This window comes from Dasypus novemcinctus, chromosome X, assembly GCF_030445035.2.
Source record: "Dasypus novemcinctus isolate mDasNov1 chromosome X, mDasNov1.1.hap2, whole genome shotgun sequence".
Classification (NCBI taxonomy): Eukaryota; Metazoa; Chordata; class Mammalia; order Cingulata; family Dasypodidae; genus Dasypus; species Dasypus novemcinctus.
Genome location: NC_080704.1, coordinates 167,663,652 through 167,679,777, shown reverse-complemented (window position 1 = coordinate 167,679,777; position 16,126 = coordinate 167,663,652). Strand labels below are relative to the sequence as shown.

Here is a 16,126-nt window from a genome sequence, read left to right as displayed (position 1 = left end):
CCAGTACTCTTGTAACTTCATTTTTTACTTCCAACAGGATCTAAAAAGCAAATGCACAAAATTTAATGAAAGCTCTGTGACTTTGGAATCATAATGTATAAACATATAACTTGTGTTAAGAACTACATAAAAGTAGGGAGACAGAAGGGTTTATCAACAGTTTGTGTATACTATCGAAGTTAAGTTGGAATCAAAGCAGAAAAGATTTACTATAGATTTAAACCCCATGAAAACAACAATACAAATATGGCAGAATATGCATGCTCACTGTAATAGAAATTAGGCTACATATTGCAATGGGTGAGAGGGAGAGCAAAGGGGGAATTAAAGCATAATGAACATATGGTTTCCAGGTGGGAAAATGGGAAAGTTTTAGTAATGGAAGATGGTGAGGATGCCACAACAATGTGAATGTGATTAATCCCATTGAATGGTATGCTTAAGAATGGTTGATATGGGAAAATTTATGTTATATGTATGTTCCCACAATTAAAAAAAATAAGAGCAACTAAAGAGGCAATGACAATTAAATTTTGATACATGATTCCAGATGAGGTCTAGAAAGGTGGGAGAAAGGTTCCTAAGACATTTTAGGACCATAAGAAAAAATTCGAATATAAACTGTAAACTTTATATCAATATTAAGTATTTTGAAATTGAAAACAGTGTTAAAGGAAGTTAGATACGTCAGTATTCTTATTCTTAGGAAATGTACATGGCAGTATTAAGTGTTTAAGAAATAGCTTGTACATAACCTAAACTCATGTATTCAGAAAATGGATAGATAGATAGATAGATAGATAGATAGATAGATAGATAGATAGATAGACAGACAGACAGATAGATAGGATGGGATAAATAGATAGGTTATTCAGTGAATGTGGCAAAATATTAAAATTGATTCATCTTGGTATTTGGGGCAGGGTTATGTGTATGTTGGAGTTCTCTGTATGGGAATTTGTATTGTTTTTACAATTGTCCTGTATGTTTGATAGTATTTCAAAATAAAAAGTTTAAAAAATACAGGGCTTGTTCTCAGAATACTCACAAGTTAGTGGGGAAGACATATTAAAATATAATATATGAAATGATTCATATGCAATCAAGATGATCTGTTTTCATCACCTTTGAATATAAAATAAATCAAGTAAAACTCGTTTCTTCTAAGCATCTACCTTCTTCATGTTAGCTCGAAATTCTGTAATTTCTCTTTTGATCCCTGACCACTCCCCTTATCCCTGTTTCATTGCCCAAGAATCTATATTGAGTTATTCTGTCCACAGAGATACTTTGCTTCCAAATATCAGGAAGAGGGAGAAATGGAGGCAATTTAAGTCTACAAAATATGTAAGCTTTGTTGTTGCCCTAAGTTCTTGGATTCCTGCAAGTATGTTTAGGTTTCAAGGACACAGTTATTTTTATTCATTCTTTTAGGCTCAGCTATTACTCCTAAAATATTGGCCCAGAGATCCTTTTTTGACCCATCATGCCTCACAATTCATGTGTGAGCCCTGGTCACCAGCTTAGATAGCTTTTAAAGTCATGGTGAGATCCAATTTAGAGGTCTTGGCATCCTTTCTTGCTAGTGAATATCAGTAAATACCCAGTACAATAAATCAGAAAGTTCTTAAAATATTGAATCTTAAAAAGTTAAGAGGTAAAAATTATATCTTTTTCCTCTTAGGCCCTTAGGTGTCAACTTAATCCCTATTCAAACTGACCAGTCTCTTTTAGATTATTTTTTTATTTTCAAGGAGTATTAGGATATGGGGGAGGTCACCTTCTATAAGTCACAAATAGTATACCTTTATTCTATTGCTTAGAGCCTTATATTTCCAAAACAAGGTTGGGGCCTCAAGTAAATCCTCTTCCAGCTGCCTCAATTAACTCTGCCTATAGAAGACTTGTCTCCACTTTTAGATTCAGAATTGAGTCACATTTTATGTATGCATGTATGTATGCATTTTTATTCTTAAAACACAAGAACATAACTTGTAATGTGTGCAGAAATTAATTGCGAGATATTGGAGAATCCCATTCAATTTAACAAATGATACCTAAAGTGATACATTAATTCAATACAACAAATATGTACAAATTCTCTCTAAGTGCTGGGGATACAGCAGTGAACACAAGGCCCCAGTTCTTGTGGAATTTATATTCTAGTAATTGGAGACACGCAAAAACATAAACACATACATATATAATAAGGCAGGTGGTGATACTTGTTTTGAAAAACATAATTCTGGGTAAGGGAAGAGAATAAATGAGGATGGAAGAAGGCTATTTTATATAGAGTATTTTAATAGGGTGCTAAGGAAAGATCTCTCTGTAAGATGACATACGAGATAAGACCTGAAATTAGAAAATCATGACGATATCTGTGATAAGAACATTTTAGAGAGAAATTATAAGGTAGGAGCATTTTTGGTTTGTTAGCATTAGGACAGTGAGCCAGACAGTGGTGGGATGTGTGGGAAGGGGATATATACATATTTTCTAAAAGTTTTAGAAGATTATATGGTGTATTAGTTTTCTACTGGTGTTGTAACAAATGACCACAAACTTAGGGGAGGGGCTTAGAACTTCACAAATTTACTATCTTACAGTTCTAGAGGTTAGAAGTCCAAAATCATTCTGACTTGACTAAAACAAGTTGTTGGTAGAACTATGTTCCTTTCCGGATGCTCTATGGGGTAATCCATTTCAGTGCTTTGTCCAGTTTTTAAAAGGTTCCGCCTTCCCTGGCTTATGATCCTCTTCCTCCATTTTCACAGACAGCAATGTTGCATTTCTCTGAGCATTCTTTCAGTCACATATCTCTCTGATTCTCCTCCCCTGCTTCCCTCTTCCACTTACAAGGACACTTGTGATTACATTGGACCCACATGTATAATCCAGTATGCTCTACTTATTTTAAAGTCTATTGACTAACAACCTCAATTCCATCTGCAATCTTAGTTCCTCTTTGCCATATAATGTAACATTGTGGGAAGCATTATTCTAACACACATGGTTGTGCACATACATACATACATACAAGCATGCAAACATATCAAGTTGGTAGGACCTTTCTAGGAACGATATAACCCCTGTTGTCATATAGGAAAACATGGATATATCATGTAAATAACAAAAATGTAAAGTTTTACAGCAAATATATCCTAAACAAAGTCAAACTTTGAAAAAAGAATGACTCTCATGGTAGAAAGGACAATTTTCCTATTAGTATGTATTAAAGCACCAACAATATACTAGGAAAAGGGGCAAAGAACATGAACAGGGAGTTCTCGGGAAAATACATACAAATGGAAATTAAACACTTAGATGATTGATGCCATTCACAATAAGGGTTGCCAGATTTAGCAAGTGGATACTTTCTAGTATAAGTATGTCCCAAATATTTTATGGGACATACTCTAAAATTATTTGTAATTTATTGGAAATTCAAGTTTAACTAGACATTCTGTATTAAATCTGGCAGCTCTATGCATAATAGAGGAGGTATAAATTAAGTCAGCCAAGAGATTCCATTTTAATAGAATATGGCAAGGATAAAAAATAATTGTATCCTGTGTGTTTAACTTTGTTCAATCTCTGAATCAGTTCAGGTCTAGGCAAGGAGTAATCCCAGAGGTTGTGGCCCAGAATTAGTTTCATTGCCCTAAATCTGGGTTACAATGTAGCTCAGGTGAGAACGGGGCAGTATTTTGCACACCGAAACTGTCTCTCTTGTTTGCCTCCCTCAAGACAACCAGGCTCTGCTTTGGTACTTGTTGAATAATCATTCATTTGGAGCCTGAAGCCATGGCTTTAACCTCATCCTGAGTACTTGAGCGATAGAAGCCCTTGTCTAATCTTGCCAACTTTTTCATCTTTGGGGGAGAATTCTTTTCTCTATGCCCTGCAGACCACTTACTGAATCTTGTTCTGCATCACAATATGACCTGGAACCAGGCATGCTGGAATCTGAGCATTGCCCCTGTCTAGAAACCCTTGTACCCATGGGTCTCCCATTCATCAGATAAGACTGTAAAGTTGAACTCTTTATTGCTTTAAGAGAAAGCTCGGTTAGCAAGGGAACATGGGCTTGGTTTGAAGTAAGCTGTTGTGGACTCCAGCGACTCAAATCTTATGTATGTCAATATTAGGAAAGTAGGAGAAGGAGCCTCTCAGGCTTGTCACACAGGACAGAAAAACAGCCAGAACAATTAAGAAACCAGAGGCAAAAGCATGATCATAAGCCTACAACTCACTGTCAAAACCATTACCACTAGTAGTAGCAAAGCTGGAGCCCTTGCCAGGTTGAGAAGCTGAATCTCCTTTATAGAGGAAAACCCCATGAAGAGTAAGCTGCAGGAATTTCTGTGCATTCTGCACTTAAAGATGGCTTGGATAAACAGGAATTTTGTGTTCCAGACTTCTAGATGAGTCGGGAGGTCATTCCAGAGGTTACCCTTATGCACATCTCAACAGGATCTCACTGACTGCCTCAGTAAACAGTGCCTCAAAGAGCCGGGCTCATGAGGGCTCTAGAGACATCTAGACACCATAGGCAGGGCAGACGATCTCAGGAAATCTGTATTCTTGGAATACTTTGGAATATATGTTCCCCTGCGTAACAGAGTTAGACTCATTTATAATTTCCCTATACAAGGCTTTTCTACACCTTTTATTTGAACCTTTAATTAGCACTATGCTCATTAAATATATGCCCCAAACACTTAAATCTTTGGTCTGTTCATATGTTGTTTGAACCCTGAATCTCAGCAGAGTTGCAAAACCTACTCTCCAGTTCATTGGACTCGTCGAGAACAACTATTAATAAAAGGAGGATGACGGACAATGTCCATCCCAAAAAATGAAGAGCTTCTACAACTGCAAGCAAGACAGTTCCATCCATCTGCCACATGGGATCTAAGCCACCACTCAGTCAGAAACAGAATGAGCATCACTATCCCCAAATCCTCAAGATTGAGGAATGGCTTAAGTCTATCTCTATGTGCTCTCTCTGTAGAACCACATCGTTGGAAACGCCTCACAGAAGAACATTGTGCTTCAACTTTACTCACAGAAATGTTTGTAAGATCTGTGAGAAGGAACTACAAGACAGGTCATTACTAAACATATGAAAGATATAATAGTTCATTTTTGAAAAAATCCTATAGGTATTGGAACATACCACAGGTCTCCACTCATCTTGGGTGTGGGAACAAGAGTGAATAAGATGAAGTCATGATGAGGTTATCCAAAATTCTGAACCATGCAGAGCCACCAATTCTGAGTCTAAAGGACCTAAAGTGAATAACTTGAAGAAATTAGGGTCCAAGAATTCTTGTAAATATGTGGGGAGTTTCATAAGCATATAGCAGTTTGTCCACACATAAGTAGAGATGAAAAGAACCCCATCTAAAAGAATTATAACAAGGCTGACAGGAAACAGTTGTGAATTCTTTTTAAAAGGCTATCTTGAAGATAAATAATGTTTCAAGTTTCAGAGAAAATAAGTAGACTTCAGTAATTATACAGTGAAATGATCACATGTTGAATATTATATTAGTTAGCCAAAGGGGTGCTGATACAAAATACAATGCGGGCGGCATACTGCATGACAGGGCACTCCTTGCACGCATCAGCATTGTGTGTGGGCCAGCTCCACACGGGTCAAGGAGGCCCAGGGTTTGAACCGCAGACCTCCCATGTATTAGACTGACGTCCTATCCACTGGGCCAAGTCTGCTTCCCCTCTAGAAGTGTTTAAAAAGAGAGAAATGACCTAATTAAGTCAACAAATATTTATTGGCTCCTACTTTGTGCCAGACACTCTTCTGCTTGCTGCGGGTACAGAAGCAAAGGAAACAAAAGTCTTAACTGCAAGAAGCTCATATTCTAACGGGGGGAAGACAGACAATCAACAAAATAAATAAGTAAAATATATAATTTACCAGATGAAAATAAGTGTAATGGAGAAAAATGAAGTGGGAAGGGGTATAGTGTGTGATAGGGGTGGGAAAGCTGTTGAAATTTTAAATAGGGTGTTCAAGAAAGGCTTCTCTGTTAAGGTGAAATTTGAACAGACATGAAAGTGATGAGGTATCTGGGGAAAAATTCTTCCATCTGGAGGAAAGAGCAAATTTTAAGATTCTGAAATGGAAACATGCCAGACATGTCCTAGAGAATGTAAGAAGACCAAAGACCAATGTGAATAGTTAGGAAGAGGTAGAGTAGTAGTAGTAAATGATGTCAGAGAGGAAAAGAGAGGCAGAAAAATTAGACGGGATAGATCATGTAGAGACTTGTAACTAACTGCAAGACCTTGGAAGGTCAGGTCAAGAAACAGCAATGCCCTGCAAATGGGGCTTTTCTCAAAAGCTGTAAGACAGGTCGAATACGACCAGTGCTCTGTGGTAGGTCTCCTTGAGGAGCTGTATCTAGTCTGTCCCCTCTGTTGACTACAAAGCTGCTGTTTTTCACAGATGCCATGATTTTAAGGCTGTTGTTTTCTAAGACTGCCACAGAGTTAGGGAGAAGAGTAGGATTGTTGGGTGCCAGTTAAAATGCCACAGACCTTGCAATTATTACCAAGATTCAGACATTTTTCTTGAATAAACGCCCCACAGATTGTCGCAGTCCTTTGGTTTTCCAGACTTCTGAAAAAGTTGATTTTGACATTTTTGCTATTATTTTCACCACTTTCAAGGACAAGCAGCTTTATGGAGGTTCTTTCTGCCACTTGGGAATTACCTGGCAGAGGTTGTAGCATTTTGTATTCCTACCAGCAGTGTATGAGAGCTTCAGTTGCTCCACATGCTCATCAGTACTTTTTAATTCTTGCCATTCTACCAGACTAGCGGGTTCCAAGTGGTATCTCACTGTGGTTTTAATTTGAATTTCCCTAATGGCTAATGATGTTGAGCATCCTTTCATGTGTTTATTTGCCATCCTTATATCTTCTTTGTGAAGTGCTTATTTAAAATATATGCCATTTTAAAAAATCAAAATGTTTGCTATTTTATTATTGAGTCATCAAATTCCTTTTTATGTTTTCAATATAACACAGCTATCACATGTATGTTTTGCAAATATTTCTCCTAATCTCTGGCTTCTATTTTCAATGTCTTAGCTTATAAATAGCAAACGTTCTAAATTTTGATGAATCTTGATTTATCATTTTGATTTCTCTTTTTTTCATGCTGATTGTACCTCTTCTAAGAAGATTTTGCCTACCCCAATGTCACAAAGATAGTGTTTAATTCTAGAAGTTTTTTTAAATTTTAGTTCTTACATTTAGGTGTATGATCCATTTTTATGTGATCTTTCTGAATGGAGTGAGGAAAGGATTAAAATGTGTCTTTTTATTCTGTATATGGATATATAATTATTTCAGCAAATTTATTGGAAAGACTACTCTAACCTTATTACCTTTGCACCTGTGTCAAAAAAGTCAATTGAAAATATAGGGTATAGGTCTATATGTAGACATTCTTCAGTATGTCTGAACAGTGTTTTAGATTTTTCAGCATAGAGGTCTTGCAAATATTTTGTAAAATGTAAACTTAGGTATTTTATATTTTTGATTTTATAAATAGTATTGCTTTTTAAAGACAATTTCTAAGAGTTCATTGGTAGTATATAAATATAAGCATTTTGTATGTTAATATTGTTTTATCCTAGGAACAAACTTGCTTATTAGTATTTGTTTTGTTTTGTTTATAGCGGAGAAGTTGTGGGTTAACAGAATAATCATGCATAAAATACATGATCCCTGTATACCACCATAATATTAACTCCTTGCATTGGGGTTGTACATTTGTTACAATTGATGAAAGCACATTTTTGTACTTGTACTATTAACTAGAGTTCATGGTTTAACTCAGGGCTCAATATATAATACAGTTCCATGAAGTTTTGAAATTTTAATTTTATTACAATATATTTAACCTAACATTTCCCCTTTTAACCACATCAAGATATATATTTCAGTGCTGTTAATTGTCTTCAAAATGTTGTGCTACCATCATCACTATTCCCTATCACATTTTTTCCATCATCCCAAATAGAAACTTTGTATACTTTAAACCTTAACTCTCTGTTCCCTGTCCTTACCCTTTCCCTTTGTACCCTGTGTTCTAGATTCTGCCTCTATAAGTTTGCTTGTTCTAATTATTTCATATTAATGAGACCATAAAATATTTGTCCTTTTGTGTCTGGCTTATTTCACTCGGCATGTTTTCTTCAAGTTTCATCCATGTTATCACATGTATCAAATTTCATTTCTTTTTATGGTTGAATAATATTCCATTGTATGTACATACCACATTTTATTTATCCCATTCATCAGTTGATGGACACTTGGAGTGCTTCTTTCTCTTGGAAATTCTGAATAATACTGCTGTGAACATCAATATGCAAATATCTGTTCAAGTCTCTGCTTTCAATTCCATTGGGTATATACCTAGTAGTGGGATTCCCAGGTAATATGCATGTTTATGCTTAGATTTCTGAGGAACCTCCAACTGTTTTCCACAGCAGCTGCACCATTGCACATTACCACAAGCAATGAAGGAGTGTTCCTATTTCTCTACATCCTGTCTTGTTATTTTCCATTTTCTGTAATATGAGCCATTCTAATGGGTATGAAATGGTATTTTGTGGTTTCGATTTGCAAATGGCTAATGATGTTGAGGATATTTTTATTTGCTTTTTAGCCATTTGTATTTCTTTTGTGGAGAGATGTCTCTTCAAATATTTTGCCTATTTTTAAATTGGGTCATTTATCTTTTTGTTGTTAATTTGAAGAATTTCTTTATAAATTCTGGATATTAAACCTTTATTGGATATGTGGTTTCCAAATATTTTCTCCCATTATATAGGTTGTTGTTTTATTTTTATTATAAAGTTCTTTGAGATGCAAAAATATTTTTATTTTGGTGAGTTCCCATGTATTTATTTCTCCTTTTGTTGCTTGTGCTTTGAAAGTAAAGTCTCAGAAACCATTGCCTAACACAAGGTTCAGAAGATGCATTTTCTTCTGAGTTTGATAGTTCTGGCTCTTAAACTTAGTTCTTTCATACATTTTGAGTTTAATTTTTGTACAAGTTGTGAGGTAGGGTTTATATTTTATTCCTTTCCAAATGGAGACCCAATTTTCCCAGCTCCATTTGTTGAAGACACTATTCCTTCCCAATTGAGTGGTATTTGCCCCCTCGTCAAAAATCATTTGGCCATAATTGTGAGGGTTGATTTCTGAGCTGTCAATGAGATTCCATTATTCTATGTCTTTCCTTGTGCCAATACCATGCTGTTTTGCTTACTGTGTCTAGGGAATATGTTTTCAGATTGGGAAGTGTGAGACTTCCAACTTCATTCTTGTTTTTAAAGATGACTTTGGCTATTCAGGATCCCTTCCCCTTCCATATAAATTTCATGTTTGGCTTTTTCATTTATGCAAAGAAGGTTTTCAGAATTTAAATTGGGATTGCATTGACTCTCTAAATCTTATTGTGTAGAAATGACATATTAATATTTAGTCTTCCAGTCCAAGGACATGGAAAATCCTTCCATTTATTTGGTTTTCCTTTGATTATTTTAACATTATTTTTTAGTTTTCTGTGTACAACTCCTTTACATACGTGGTTATATTTATTTCTAGATATTTGGTTATTTCAGTTGGTATTGTAAAGTTAATTTTTAAAATTTCTTTTTCTGATTATTCATTGCTTGTGTATATAATAGAAACACTACCAATTTATGGGTTTTTATCTTCTAACCCATCACTTTGCTGAATTCCTTTATTAGCTCTAGGGATTTTGTTGTGGATATTTTTCAGGGTTTTCTCTATATAGGATCATGACATTTGCCAATAGGGAAAGTTTTACTTCTCCTGTTCCAATTTGGATGACTTTTATTTCTTTTTCTTTTTTTCTTAATGGCCCTAGCAAGAACTTCCAATACAATTTTGAGTAATGGTAGTGATAATGGGCATCCTTGTCTTGTTCCTGATCTTAGAAGGGAAGCTTTTAGTCCTTTGCCATTGAGTATGATGTGGGTTTTTCATATATGTGATTTATTCTGTTGAGGAAGTTTCCTTCTATTCCTAGTTTTCTAAGTTTTTTTTTTTTATCAAGCTGGGGTGTTGAATGTTGTCAAATGCATTTTTTGTGTGTGTTGGTTGAGATGATGATATGTTTTTTCTCTTCATTCTCTTAATATGGTATATTGATTGATTTTTTTAATGTTGAACCAACCTTACATCCCAGGAATTCACTTGTTTTGATGAGGATCTTTGCATCTATATTCTTAAGAGATATTGGTCTATAATTTTCATTTCTTGTGGTATCTGTGTCTTTCTTTGGTATGACAGTGAATATTTGCTTCAAATACTGAATTAGGATGTGTTACATTCTCTTCAATTTTTTGGAAGAGTTTGAGCATAATTATAAGAATAATATTGCATTAATTATTCTTAGAATATTTGGTAAATTGCCCCTGTGATGCCATCTGGCCCATGGGTTTATCTTTGTTGGGAGGTACTTGATTACTTATTCAATCTCTTTACTCATTAATAATTTGTTGAGATCTGTTTCTTCTTGAGTTCAGTGTATGTTGAAGTGAATCAGGCTGAAGTGCATATTAGTTTTAATAGTTTTTTGGGGGGAGATACTCAGAAATTTCTACTGAAATAAACTTCCTGATTTCTGTCTGTATGCCATTTATTTATTTATTTAGCCTTATTTTATTTTATAAGTTTTTTTCAAGATTTAAAAAAAATTTTTTATTCTTTATTTTCTTTTAAATGTTACATTAAAAAATATGAGGTCACCATATACCCCCCACCACACCCACCATACCCCTCCCACATTAGCAACCTCTTCCGTCATTGCGGCACATCCACTGCACCTGGCTAATACATTCTGGAACACTGCTGCACCACATGGACAGTGGTCCGTTGAACAGAGGTAGTGAGAGCAGACATCCAGGTCTTGCTCTGATCTCTGAAGGAAAATATTCTGTCTTTCATTATTAAGTATGTTACTGATTGGTTTTTTAAAGATGCCTTTGATGGGAATATCCTTTATATTCCTATTTTGTTGAGAACTTTTATCAAGAGTGTGTCTGTCCTTTAAGAAAGAAAAAAAATAAGTGTGTATATATCTATCTATGAATTTATATATTGTATGTATTCTATCTAAAGACATTTTTGGATTTACGGAGATGATTCTACTTTGTTTTCTTTCTTAGAAACAAACAATTTCATGAACTATTTTTTGGATGTGTAGCATTGCAATTCAGGAATAAATCCCACTTGGACATATGTATTGCTCTTATTATATATTGCCAGATTTTGTCTGTATATAGTCTGTTAAAGATTTTTGCCTCTTTGTCAGTGAAGCATAATGGTCTGTGTTTATCTTTTCTTGCAATATCATTGCCTAGGATTTGTTATCACATAAAATGAATAGTTTATTTTTACTCTATTTTCTGGAAGAACTTTTGTTGAATTCTTATTATTTCTACCTAAAATATTTGGTATAAAAATTCATCAGTGATGTCATCTGTACCAGGATTTTTGTTGTTGTTGTTAGGAAGTTGTTAACTATAGACTCACTTTCTTTAGATGTATGGCTACACAGACTATCTCACTTTTTTTCCTGAGTGACTTTTGGTAGTTTGTAACTTTCAAGAAATCTGTTCATTCCATCTTTGATATATAATTTATCATAAAGTTGTTCCTAATTTTTCTTTTTTATCTTTGTAGTATCTGTAGGCTCTGTAATGACTTCCTCTCTTTCATTCTTACATTTCTAATTTGTATCTTCTCCTTTTTTCCCTCATCATTTCGCTACAGTTGTATCAATATCATTCATTTTTTCAAAGAACCAGATTTCTTTCATTGACTTTATTGTATTTCTGTTTTCTCTTTCTTTGATTTCTCCTATTATTATTATTCCCTTGCTTCTCCTTATTTTAGGTTTTGTTTGGTCTTTTATTTTTCTAGTTTCTTAAAATGTAATTTCAGATAAATGACTTGAGAACTTTCTTCTTTTCTTATATAAACATTTAATTCTATAAATTTCTCTCTATAATTTAATAGAATATGTAGCTATAAATGTAGCTTTCGTTGTATCCCTTTAATTTTCATATGTTGGATTTTCACTTTCATTCATTTCAAAATTATTTTCTAAATTTCCTTTGAACAATTTTTGAACCACCTTTTATTTTGAAATGTGTTATTTTATTTCCAAGTACTGAGATTTTCCAGCTCACATTCTATTTTTGATATCAAGTTAAATTCCATTGTAGTCAGAGTACAAGGAAATATCAATTAAGTCAAGTTCTTAGGTAGCACATTCAGATATAAAAACTTAGTGATTTTATTGTTATTTGTTTGTTAAGTACCAAGAGTGGAGTATTTACATTGCCAACTGTCTTTATAGATTTGTGTATTTTTCCTTTCACTTCTATCAGTTTTTGATCCAGTATTGGCTCCCTTATCAATATGAAATGACCTTCCCAGGTGTGACAGAATGGATTGTGTACTCCAATTTAGACATCTTGGTCTTGATCTGAATTTCTTTGCGCATGAACCCATTATAAAAAGGGTCTTTTACACCCGGGGATGAGCCTCCCTGGCACCGAGGGATCACTACCACATATCAGCTGAAGATGCAACTAGAAAAGGACCTTGAATTAAAGGTTCAACACGGATCAGCAGAATATCCCTGTCTACATATAATAACATGACTTCAAAATGCTGTTTGACCTAATGTAAGGGGGAAATGGAAAGGAGAAATGAGAATATAAGGCTATGAGTCTCTAAAAAAGAGTCTGGAGGTTGTCAGAAGGAATCCCCTTATGCACAACTGAGCAGAGTCTGAGAGACAGATAAAGTAGATACAACCCCAGGTATTGGTTCTTTTGAGGGATAAAGAGACCCACGGGTTCTATGATCATGGCAGATGGGGTTCACTGCCATGGCAGATGGCCCTTCTTTAGAGCTGGTGTTTCTGCATGATGGAATTGGACTCAGAAGGGATCTCTTTTCACAAGACTTGCATGCTACTTTAATGGAATTGTAGTTGGTGCTAGGGTTTTAGATACATTTAGGGGATTTGAATCTCTGGACTGATAATATGACACCCAGGCCCAGAGCCTCAACAGACTTCAGCTCCTACACTTTGATTTGTTGGACTTTCCCCACTCAGCTAACATCGAGTTAAAGAAGGTCAACCACCACACCATGGAGCCTAGAGTGTCTACAACTGAAAGCAGGAGGAGTGCATCCAGTATCCATGTGGAATCTAAGCCCCCACTTGACATAGATGTGCAATGGACACAACCAACCCAATGTCCACAGAGAAAATGTGGAATGGGTGTGGGAAGGGTAGCCATGGTGGCTGCTGGGTTTGGGGAATGGGAGGAAGAGATGAGATGTGGAGGCGTTTTCGGGACGAGGAGATGTCCTGGGTGGTGCTTCACGGACAATTACGGGACATTGTAGATCCCCCCAGGGCCCACTGGATGGAACGTGGGAGAGTGTGGGCTATAATGTGGACCATTGACTAGGGATGCAGTGATGCTCAGAGATGTACTTACCAGGTGCAATGGATGTGTCACGATGATGGGAGAGAGTGTTGCTGTGGGGGGAGTGGGGGGTGGGGGACGGTGGGCTTGAATGGGACCTCATATTTCTTTAATGTAATTTTTAAAAATAAATAAATAATTTTAAAAAAGGGTCTTTTAAAGATGTTATTTTAATTAAGTTGTGTCCCAACTGAATGTGGTTGCTCCTTAGTCCAGATTACTGGAGTCCTTTATAAGAAGAATAAATTCAGTCATAAAGAGAGAACATCTTGGGGAAAAGCCAGAAGCTGGAAGTCAATGGAATCCAGAAGAGAAAGAAGAAAACTTTGCCATGTGATGGGAAAGCTGGGGAACTCAAGGATTGCTACCCAGGCAGGATGCAATTGATCCTGGGAGGAAGCAAGCCTTCTAGCCTCCAAAGCCATGAACCAATAAATTCCTGTTGTTTAAGCTAAAACCAGTTTATGGCAGTTATAATCGCAGCATATAAAATTAAAGGTCACTGATATTTTCTTCTGTATAGCCTAATTTGCTAAAAAAAATCATACAGTGTATTTTTCATTTCAGGTATTTCATTTTTCATCTTTACATTTGCATTTTGTTCTATTTATATCTTCCATTTCTCTCCTTATCATGCTCATATTTCCAATATCTTTTTGAACATGCGACGCATATTTATAATGTTTTAATGTCTGTATCTGATAGATCTATCATCTCTCTCATTTTTGGAATTGTTTTTGCTGACTGTTTTTTTTCCTCTTCGTTATGAGATATGGATTATATTTTCTTGCTCTTTGCACACCTGACATATTTTACCTTTTGGAATGATAGAATTTATTATTTTTTTAAATGGTACTGGATTTTGTTTTGGCTTGTAGTTTAGATCCTTGGAATTAGTAAGGTCCTTTACTTGCTTAGGTCCTTTAAAGTACTGATTTTAAACTTTGTTAAGGGTAGTTCATGGGAGCATTTAGTCTAGTGCTAATGTCAAACCACTTGTAAGGTGATACCATTTTGAGTATATAACTCTGTGGCCCATATATTATGAGATGATTCTCCTGTGATTTGTGGGAGGCATAAACTATTCCAAGACCTATGTGAACTTAAGGAATTCCTCTGTTTAATTCTTTCTGGTTGTTCTTTCCAAGACTTAAAGTAATTTCCAGCCATGCATGCATAGATTAGTACTCAGCCAAAGATTGACGGGAGTCCTCTGGATATCTCATATGCTCTTTAACTCTTTGTTCAGCTCCTTCTTCTCCACTACTTTGTCCTACAAATTCTGACCACCATTGGTCTTACCATAGTTCAATCTGTATCATCTTAATTCAGCAAGACTGTAGGCTCTAATTGGATTCCCCATCTCTGAGATGTAACCTCAAAATTGCTGCCAGGAAATAAGCCTGTGAAATAATAGTGCTTACTTTAATTGTTACCTTGAACCACTCCTGCTGTCAGAGATCACATTTAATTACTTGCTATTATCAATGCCTGATAAACTTTGTTTTATTTTTTTCCCCTTGTTTCCTATTGTTTAAGGCAGGAGTACCAATCTGATTCTTGTCTCTCCATTTTGACAGACATGTAGGTTTTGTAAATATCTCTCTGACCGCTGTAATAGACTGAAGGGGAATAAAGGTGCACCAGAGAGACCAATTAGGAGCCTGTGATGGTTAGGCTATTGTGCTAACTCTGCCAGGAAATTATGCCCAGTTGTTTGGTCAAGGAAGCACTGGGCTAACTGTAATACAAGGGCATTTATGAACTTTAGTCACCATTGACTTTACTGCAGTGGTAAATCATAGATAGCTGATTACAATTACATCAAGCAGGGAGATTCCCATCAGCAATGAGTGACACTTAACCCCATCAGTCGAATGCCGTAAAAAGGGAAGTGATTCCAGCATTGAGTGAGATTTTCCCAGCTCGTCTTTGGACAGCCAACATCTCCCAGAATTCAGCAAGGACCTTCACTGGACTTTCATCTAAGCCTCTGGTTACAGCCTGCCTGTGGAACCTGAACTTGTGCATCCCCACGGTCACATGAGGGACTCTTATAAAATCGCATAATTCTGACAGATATCTCTTATTGATTCTGTTTCCCTAGAGAACCCTGACTAATACAGATACTATTATACAAAAGTCAAGGCTAGATGGGATGATGGCTTGTATTTCGATGACAGCAGTGGATGTTGTTAGATGTGGTCAGATTTTGGATATTCTTTGAAGGTAAAGACAAAAGGATTTTCCTACCTACAAGGCATTAGTTATGAGAGATAGAGAGGAATCAAGGATGATCAAAATAGTTAACATTTATTTGTAATTCATTTCATGGTTATTGATTTACTTGGGTATGGTAGCTCTTTCTAATTTTGATCATATTTATTGTTAGATGTTGGGGTGAGACCATTGGGACATGGAGACCAGCGATTGCAGGCAAAGATTTATTGGGAAGCTCTCCCAATGGAGGGGGTCTGAAGAATAAACTTCAGCCTCCTGACAAGCATGGTGGAGGTCTGAAGAGAAACTTCAACCCACTCCTG

At 35.8% G+C, this 16,126-nt stretch overlaps 1 non-coding gene and 1 pseudogene across 1 annotated transcript; one reads left to right on the top strand and one right to left on the bottom strand.

The window, feature by feature from the left end:
• LOC139438017 (uncharacterized) overlaps positions 1-16,126 on the bottom strand; it is a 94,531-nt pseudogene that overhangs the window by 12,898 nt on the left and 65,507 nt on the right.
• Positions 4,985-5,115, top strand: LOC111758883 (small nucleolar RNA SNORA18). The gene has a single exon (XR_002793017.1). It is a non-coding gene; the product is annotated as a small nucleolar RNA SNORA18 (small nucleolar RNA).